The 8,796-nt window shown below is 43.0% G+C and overlaps 1 pseudogene; it reads right to left on the bottom strand.

Moving 5' to 3' along the window:
• Positions 1-3,508: 3,508 nt before the first annotated feature.
• On the bottom strand, positions 3,509-7,411 carry LOC121578213 (annotated as a pseudogene).
• Between the last annotated feature and the right edge of the window lie 1,385 nt (positions 7,412-8,796).

The following is an 8,796-nucleotide window of genomic DNA, read 5'->3' as shown; positions in this document are numbered from 1 at the left end:
TCTCACAAAGACACGGCGGTTGTAACCAAAAATCTCAAATTTGGACTCCAGACCAAATTACAAATTTCCACCGGTCTAATGTCCATTGCTCGTGTTTCTTGACCCAAGCAAGTCTCTTCTTATTGGTGTCCTTTTATTAGTGGTTTCTTTGCAGCAATTTGGCCATGAAGGCCTGATTCACACAGTATCCTCTGAACAGTTGATGTTGAGATGTGTCAGTTACTTGAACTCTGTGAAGCATTTATTTGGGCTGCAATTTCTGAGGCTGGTAACTCTAATGAACTTATCCTCTGCAGCAGAGGTAACTCTGGGTCTTCCACTCCTGTGGCGGTCCTCATGAGAATCAGTTTCATCATAGCACTTGATGGTTTTTGCTTAAAGTAATGTTGGACGGTCGTTTCTCTTTGCTTATTTGAGCTGTTCTTGCCATAATATAGACTTGGTCTTTTACCAAATAGGGCTATCTTCTGTATACCCCCCCCACCTTGTCACAACATAACTGATTGGCTCAAACACATTAAGAAGGAAAGAAATTCCACAAATTAACTTTTAAGAAGGCACACCTGTTAATTGAAATGCATTCCAGGTGACTACCTCATGAAGCTGGTTGAGAGAATGCAAGAGTGTGCAAAGCTGTCATCAAGGCAAAGGGTGGCTATTTGAAGAATCTGAAATATAAAATATATTTTGATTTGTTTAACACTTTTTTGGTTACTACATAGTTTTGATGTCTTCACTATTATTCTACAATGTAGAAAGTAGTATAAAGAAAGAAAGACCCTTGAATGAGTAGGTGTTCTAAAACTTTTGACCAGTAGTGTAGTTGAAAAATGGATTTAGCAGGCAGTAGGTATTTAGAATTAAATGTGGAGTGGAGCTTCATAGTTGTGTTGACATCGAGTGCCCTGCGTACTTTAAATTATTCGGCAATCATAATTCATTCGAAAAACACTTTCCACCATCATTTGTCGCAATATAGAAAGTTAGTCTTTTTTTAATCTTTCAAAAATGTCTCCTTTATCTGCCGTTTCCATTACACATGTCGCAAAGATTGTTTTTGTGACATTGCTTTCGTCGAATAAACCTGGGTCAATGGAAACCACTTGTCTAATTTGAACCTTAGAAGTGTCACTGTGTTGTCTTTTCATGTCAATGTGTTATATAAAAATGTAATCTACAGGTAACTGTCAAAATAATGTAAACACTTTAATAAATGAGGGATACAAAGTATATTGAAAGCAGGTGCTTCCACACAGGTGTGGTTCCTGAGTTAATTAAGCAATTAACATTCCATCGTGCTTAGGGTAATCAAAGATTGTCTATTATATTGACAAGATAGTCGATTGATCGCTTTAACAATGGGAATACATGTCCTCAAAGATGGAAGGAAGTCATGCGAGAGGAGGCGAGATCAGTTGGGAGACCATTCTAGCCAATGAGAGGGCATATTGCTTGTGCACAACAGCCATAGAGCTAGATAGAGGACTAATCTTTGTATCTTTGCCATCACATCGTCTGTGACAGCATGGGCAGCGCCATGAGGCTATCTTCATTTTAAAGTATTCCATTTTCTTCTTCTTCATTGGCTCATTGCTCCCAACTCATATGAATCCCCACCCAGTTGACTACTTTAAAATGGTGGTAGCCCTCAATGGAAACGTCCATCTTAAAACTGGTAATATCCATGATTAGTCCTATATCTGTCTCTATGACAGCAGGCACCACTCTGATATGAAGTCATTTTTTTCAAAGTTGCCGAAATGCCAGTGCATTTGTAACAACCTAACCATTACAAAAATTGTATTCGATCAAATAAGCCTCACGTAGCAAATTAGCGATTACATTTTTTGTTGACCAAAATCCTAAATTCGTTGGTTAATTTTTCGTGGACAGATTCTGGGCGTAGTAAAACCACTTGCTTCGCCTCTTCCTCTCTGGGGTCATGTTTAAAAATACTGGGCAGGCCATTATTTTGGCTACCATGGCTATGCCCCCATAGGATGACAATACCCCCATCCACAGGGCACGACTGGTCAGTAAATGGTTTGATGAGCATGAAAACGATGTAAACAATATGCCATTGCCGTCTCAGTCACCAGATCTCAACCCAATTTAACACTTATGGGAAATTCTGGAGCGGCGCCTGAGACAGAGTTTTCCACCACCATCAACAAAAAAACTAATGATGGAATTTCTTGTGGGAGAATGGTGTCACATCCCTCCAATAGAGTTCTAGACACTTGTAAAATCTATACTAAGGTGCATTGAAGCTGTTCTGGCTCATGGTGGCCCAAAGCCCTATTAAGACATTTTATGTTGGTGTTTCCTTTATTTTGGCAAGTTACCTGTATTTATCATATTATTATACATATACTGAAGAAAAATATAAATGCAACATGCAACAATTTCAAAGATTTTACTGAGTTACAGTTCATATAAGGAAATCAGTCAATTGTAATAAATTCATTAGGCCCTTATCTATGGAACATGACTGGGCAGGGGCCTGGGAGGGCATAGGCCCACCCACTGGGGAGCCAGGCCCAGGCAATTCCCCACAAAAGGGCTTTATTACAGACAGAAATACTCCTCAGTTTCATCAGCTGTCCAGGTGGCTGGTCTCATACGATCCCACAGGTGAAGATGCCGAATGTGGAGGTCCTGGGCTGGCGTGGTTACACATTTCTGGGATCTTTTATTTCAGCTCATGAAAAATGGGACCAACACCTTGCATTTATATTTTTGTTCAGTATATTTTTATTGTTTGGCTACACCATCAGCATGTGCGGATATGTGGGCAAATCCAATTGTTGGTGCTTATGTAGGCTGCTATAGGATCAAAATGTTTGATCATTGTTTTCAAAATGCCAAGAATTCTCCTCCTACAGCTTCAATAAAGATGTTGTGGTATTTTTATACAGATGCCTCAGATTCATAACAGAGGTCCTCTATTACAGATGACCTCACAATTAACATGTATCTTTTTCTGGAAATGTGGATTTTCTCCAAATCAGCCAAGCACATAATTGCATACAAATTACCAAAGATCACTAGTGTTGAATGAATATGCTGGAACATGAAACATGAAAAGTGTCATGAAAATAAACTTTGAAATACAAGAATTGGCTATAATGCAACACGCGTTTGCAGTTTTAGGCTTACGAAAGAAGGGAAATCACTTTCAACAAAAATACTCCAACCACAGTCTCAGTTTTAGTTCAGAGCTAGAGGCCCACACTCTACCAGGAAGCATGCAAGATCTGACTCATACTAGGGCCAGAAAACACATATTCGCTTCCCCTTTCTCGCAACTGAAATAATACAGAGACCCTTACTAACAGAAACAGCTGATCTTAGCAGAGACTAGAGTCCCAACCAACACAGCTAGTGCCACAGAAATAGAATGAGACAAAGTGCGTATCAAATGGTATGCACACTCAACCTCATGAATGAGGATGTGGACAAAAAGGAGGGGATTTATGGGATACACACAAGCATCATAACTCAAAAGTACAAACAAGCTGTCATGACTTTTATTGGTGATTATATCATTCATTATTATCATTTCATATCTTACGACAGCTCAATAAATCTGTGACGTGTCTTGTAATCAAATGTAAACATACATCTTATTTTTTTCTCTCCATGATGATCTTACTGAACAGGTTAATATTTTTGTTGTTGTAACAAAATGAGAAGAAAAAAACCTGAACAAATAGACAAACAAGAGTACATAAAGACATACAGAATGTATAAAAACAATACAGGCTGTTTCAGTTGCAACAACACATTCTCATTGTCCCTGTCATCATGAATATCAACTCGGTTAATACTTTTAAGGACCCGCCTTGGTTTTGAGATTTGCTCTAAGAGGCAGAAAAATAAACTAGGAAATATTTCATTATATACAGTCATCAATATTTATGAGTACCATACATACTTGTGAGACACAGTTTGGTGCGCCACACCCACACTGGATTGGTCACTTTTCTATAGTCTTCGCCACTGATTGGTTGTTCACTCACAGTACGCTTCTCCACCCTCTTCCTGCTATCGGGCCCTTGAGCCTGCCCAGTCTCTCACAGATCCACGGTCATGGCCAAGTCATGTGATCAGTGAGAGGAATGCGAGGATACCACCTCAGAACTGAAACAACAGGAAGGCATTGACAAACATCATAATATTGTTTCATTATTCCCATTGATTTGACCACATTTCTATAAATGCATTAGAATCTAGATGGTTTTTCTTCTAAAACATAGCAGTCTTACATTCTTGAGGAACTCCTCCGCAACGATACGGGCACGGGCATTGACAGACAGCTTCATCTCGCTGATCTCCTTGTCGATCTCCTCCATGAAGTTGATGACGAAGTCCACTAGCTTATGCTTGTACATCTGCTCCGTGTGGAAGTTGGTGATGAGGAAACTAATGTCATAGCCCTAGATGACAGGATGGAGATATGAAGGAAGAGAGACAGAAGGAAGAAAAAAGATGAGCAAGTCTTAAAACATCTGACGCAATACAAACACCAACTGGATCGTATCCCGTTTCAGTTTTCTTGACTCATCGCTCACCTCAACTGGTTTCCTCCTGAGAATGAAGAAGTTCTCCGCTCTCATCATCATGAAGCGCATGAACTTGTGGCACAGGATCTTCTCAATCTCATCAGCCTGATGGAGCCAATCACAGAGCACCAGTCAGCATTTCCATCAAATACACTTTTTTATTTGCAGCCGAAGGCTTTTAAATCTACACTGAGTGTACAAAACATTAAGAACACCTTCCTAATATTGAGTTGCACCCCCCTTTTTTCCCTCAGAACAGCCTTAATTCGTCGGGGCATGAACTCTACAAGGTGTCGAAAGCGTTCCACAGGGATGCTGGCCCATGTTGACTCAAATGCTTCCCACAGTTGTGTCAAGTTGGCTGGATGTCCTTTGGGTGGTGGACCATTCTTGATACACACAGGAAACTGTTGAGCGTGAAAAACCCAGCAGCGTTGCAGTTCCTGACACAAACCGGTGCGCCTAGCACCTACAACCATACCCGTTCAAAGGCACTTACATTTTTAGTCTTGCCCATTCACCCTCTGAATGGCACACATACATTTAAAAAAAAACATTTTAGTAATTTAGCAGACGCTCTTATCCAGAGCGACTTACAGTTAGTGAGTGCATACATTTTTGTAAAACAAAATTCATACTGGCCCCCCGTGCGCCATGCTCTACCAACTGAGCTACACGGGACTATCCACAATCCATGTCTCAATTGTCTCAAGGCTTAACAATCCTTCTTTAGCCTGTCTCCTCCCCTTCATATACACTGATTGAAGTCGATTTAACAAGTGACATCAACAAGGGATCATAGCTTTTACCTAGATTCACCTGGTCAGGCTGTCATGGAAAGAGCAGGTGTTCTTAATGATTTATACACTCAGTGTACGTGAAAGACTTTACTTACTTAAACAAACACACAACATCAAGATAATGGAAGGGTGACATTGAAAGTGAAAAGGAGGGTCATAACCCCTGACCTGCTTCACAGCAATGCTGACTCGCACAGAGTTGATGGAGCCCTCGATTAGGACCTTCTCCTTGTCATTCCGGCTGATCACCACAGGCTGTAGTAAGAGCTCTTTACTACTCCTGTAATGAGAGAAGACTCTGTAACAAATAACACTAACAATATCATTATGAGGACTAAGAGAGAAAGAGAGCGAGAGAGAGAGAGAGAGAGGAAGAGAGTGAGCGAGAGACTTTCACACACAACACAACTCACCTGACTTCCACCTCTGGCTTGTTGTGGCGTTCCACCACCTGAGAGGAGAAGTTCTCCAGGCAGAGGGCGGCCTGCAGTGTGGCACGCACAGCATTCAAGTATGGGCGTAGGGTCGCTGTCTGAGGGAGGGGGTGTCAACATTAACTTTGAAAACACTACTATTACAGATCAATGATCACGACAATCTTCCAGCAACCTTTTTTTTCATTCCCAAGACACACAATACAACTGAGGCTTTACCTTTCCGTCAAACATATCAGTATGGATGACGGATCACCACCTCAAGCTGAACCTTGGCAAGACGGAGCTGCTCTTCCTCCCGGGGAAGGACTGCCTGTTCCATGATCTCGCCATCACGGTTGACAACTCCGTTGTGTCCTCCTCCCAGAGTGCGAAGAGACTTGGCGTGACCCTGGACAACACCCTGTCGTTCTCCGCTAACATCAAGGCGGTGACCCGATCCTGTAGGTTCATGCTCTACAACATTCGGAGAGTACGACCCTGCCTTACACAGGAAGCGGCACAGGTCCTAATCCAGGCACTTGACATCTCCCGTCTGGATTACTGCAACTCGCTGTTGGCTGGGCTCCCTGCCTGTGCCATTAAACCCCTACAACTCATCCAGAATGCCGCAGCCCGTCTGGTGTTCAACCTTCCCAAGTTCTCTCACGTCACCCCGCTCCTCCGCACACTCCACTGGCTTCCAGTTGAAGCTCGCATCTGCTACAAGACCATGGTGCTTGCCTACGGAGCTGTGAGGGGAACGGCACCTCCGTACCTTCAGGCTCTGATCAGTCCCTACACCCAAACGAGGGCATTGCGTTCATCCACCTCTGGCCTGCTGGCTCCCCTACCTCTGCGGAAGCATAGTTCCCGCTCAGCCCAGTCAAAACTGTTCGCTGCTCTGGCACCCCAATGGTGGAACAAGCTCCCTCACGACGCCAGGACAGCGGAGTCACTCACCACCTTCCGGAGACATTTGAAACCCAACCTCTTTAAGGAATACCTGGGATAGGATAAAGTAATCCTTCTATCCCCCCCTTACCCCAACCCACCCCCCCCCCCAACCAAAAAATAAAAATAAAAATAAAACATTGTAAAGTGGTGATCCCACTGGCTATAAGGTGAATGCACCTATTTGTAAGTCGCTCTGGATAAGAGAGTCTGCTAAATGACGTAAATGTAAAATGTCTCAGACAGACTGCTGTCCGGACCTCTAGAGAGGAAGTACCATGGTCACAGGTTATGCTACAACCATGTTACTACAAGCATATTTAGACTCCTCATTCATTTGCATAGTATTGCACAATCTAAGAATGTTGTGGTGGTGTCAGAGCTTTCCAGCTTTAATACAATCAAAGGGATCGGATCAGACAAGTATACTAGTCCAACTGGTTTGATAATAGCTTTGATCCAGATTTTTTTCTTAGAGCGCACCGTCACGCCCACATTAATCTGTGCAACTATCAAGCCACCAGAATAAGGACAAAGGTTTAACCTAGGAATTTGAAAACAGAGAATTTCATCGGTATTTCTGATTGAAATAGAATTAAAGTTACTCACCATTTCTCTGTTGTTCTGGGTTTTGAAGGCGGAAGTTATTGTGCCACGCCTGCATTCAACACCTCTTCCGTAAATCTTACACTTCTCATCACAGCGAACAGAGCCTGAGAAGAAGAGGCAATGCGAGAGGGTCGACTCCGCCCAAAATCTTTCCGCGCAGATTAAGCAGACCATGTGAGGAGTTTTTGATAGGTGAGGCTTATTTGATCGAATAGAAATTTCATAATACTGAGGTTGTTACGAGTTTATTGATAGGTTTTTGACAAATGATCACTGGCTAGCTGGAATGTTCCCACCTGATCTGGCCTCTTCCCACCTGCCTAGCCAGCAGATCCGATCTGCATGTTTACAGCTGCACTAGGGTCAGTCAGCATTACTGTATATATTAAGACACAATGGAGCAGGCACCAGATATGGCTCGAAAACATACTTCGAACCAAATCAAATCAAAGTTTATTTAGCACATGCACCGAATACTGCAGGTGTAGACTTTACTGTGAAATGTTTACTTACGAGCCCTTTCCCAACAATTCAGAGTTAAAAAGTAAGAAAATAGTAACACAATAGATAACAATAAGGGATTAATCAAAATTTACAGAATGGCTACCTGGAGGAAAATGGAGCAATTTCAGTCAAGGGGAGGGTTTAGTATTTTTTAAATTTAGTCCAGGGGAGGGTAATGTAATTTGTAATTGATGACATTTCAATATTTCTTTGTGTTTTAGAATTAGTTTCTTATTAGGCTATAAATCAATGTGTGCCCGATGCCACCCCTCATCTCTGATTGTCTGCTGGGCGTGCAATATCAAGTGTGCCTATAGGCTATTTAGAGTGGTCTCAATCAAATGATCCATAGCGTATAGGCTAGAAAGCTCTCGACCTGCTCCACAACAGCCCCGTCGATGTGGATGGGTGCGTGCTTGGCCCTCCGTTTCCTGTAGTCCACGATCAGCTCCTTTGTCTTGCTGACGTTGAGGGAGAGGTTGTTGTCCTGGCACCACACTGTCAGGTCTCTGACCTCCTCCCTGTAGGCTGTCTCATCATCATCGGTGATCAGGCCTACCACCGTCGTGTCGTCTGCAAACTTAACGATGGTGTTGGAGTCGTGTGCAGCCACACAGTCGTGGGTGAACAAGGAGTACAGGAGGGGACAAAGCACACATCCCTGAGGGGTCCCTCATGTTGAGGGTCAGCGTGGCGGATGTGGTGTTGCCTACCCTCATCAGCTGGGGGTGGCCCATCAGGAAGTCCAGGATCCAGTTGCAGAGGGAGATGTTAAATCCCAGGGTCCTTAGCTTAGTGATGAGCTTGGAGGGCACAATGGTGTTGAATGCTGAGCTGTAGTCAATGAACAGCATTTTCATGTAGGTGTTCCTTTTGTCCAGGTGTGAAAGGGCAGTGTGGAGTCAAATCAAATCAAATGTTATTGGCCACATGCGCCGAATACAACAGGTG

Source organism: Coregonus clupeaformis, chromosome 12, assembly GCF_020615455.1.
Source record: "Coregonus clupeaformis isolate EN_2021a chromosome 12, ASM2061545v1, whole genome shotgun sequence".
Taxonomy (NCBI): Eukaryota; Metazoa; Chordata; class Actinopteri; order Salmoniformes; family Salmonidae; genus Coregonus; species Coregonus clupeaformis.
This window is presented reverse-complemented; position numbering and strand designations above follow the sequence as displayed.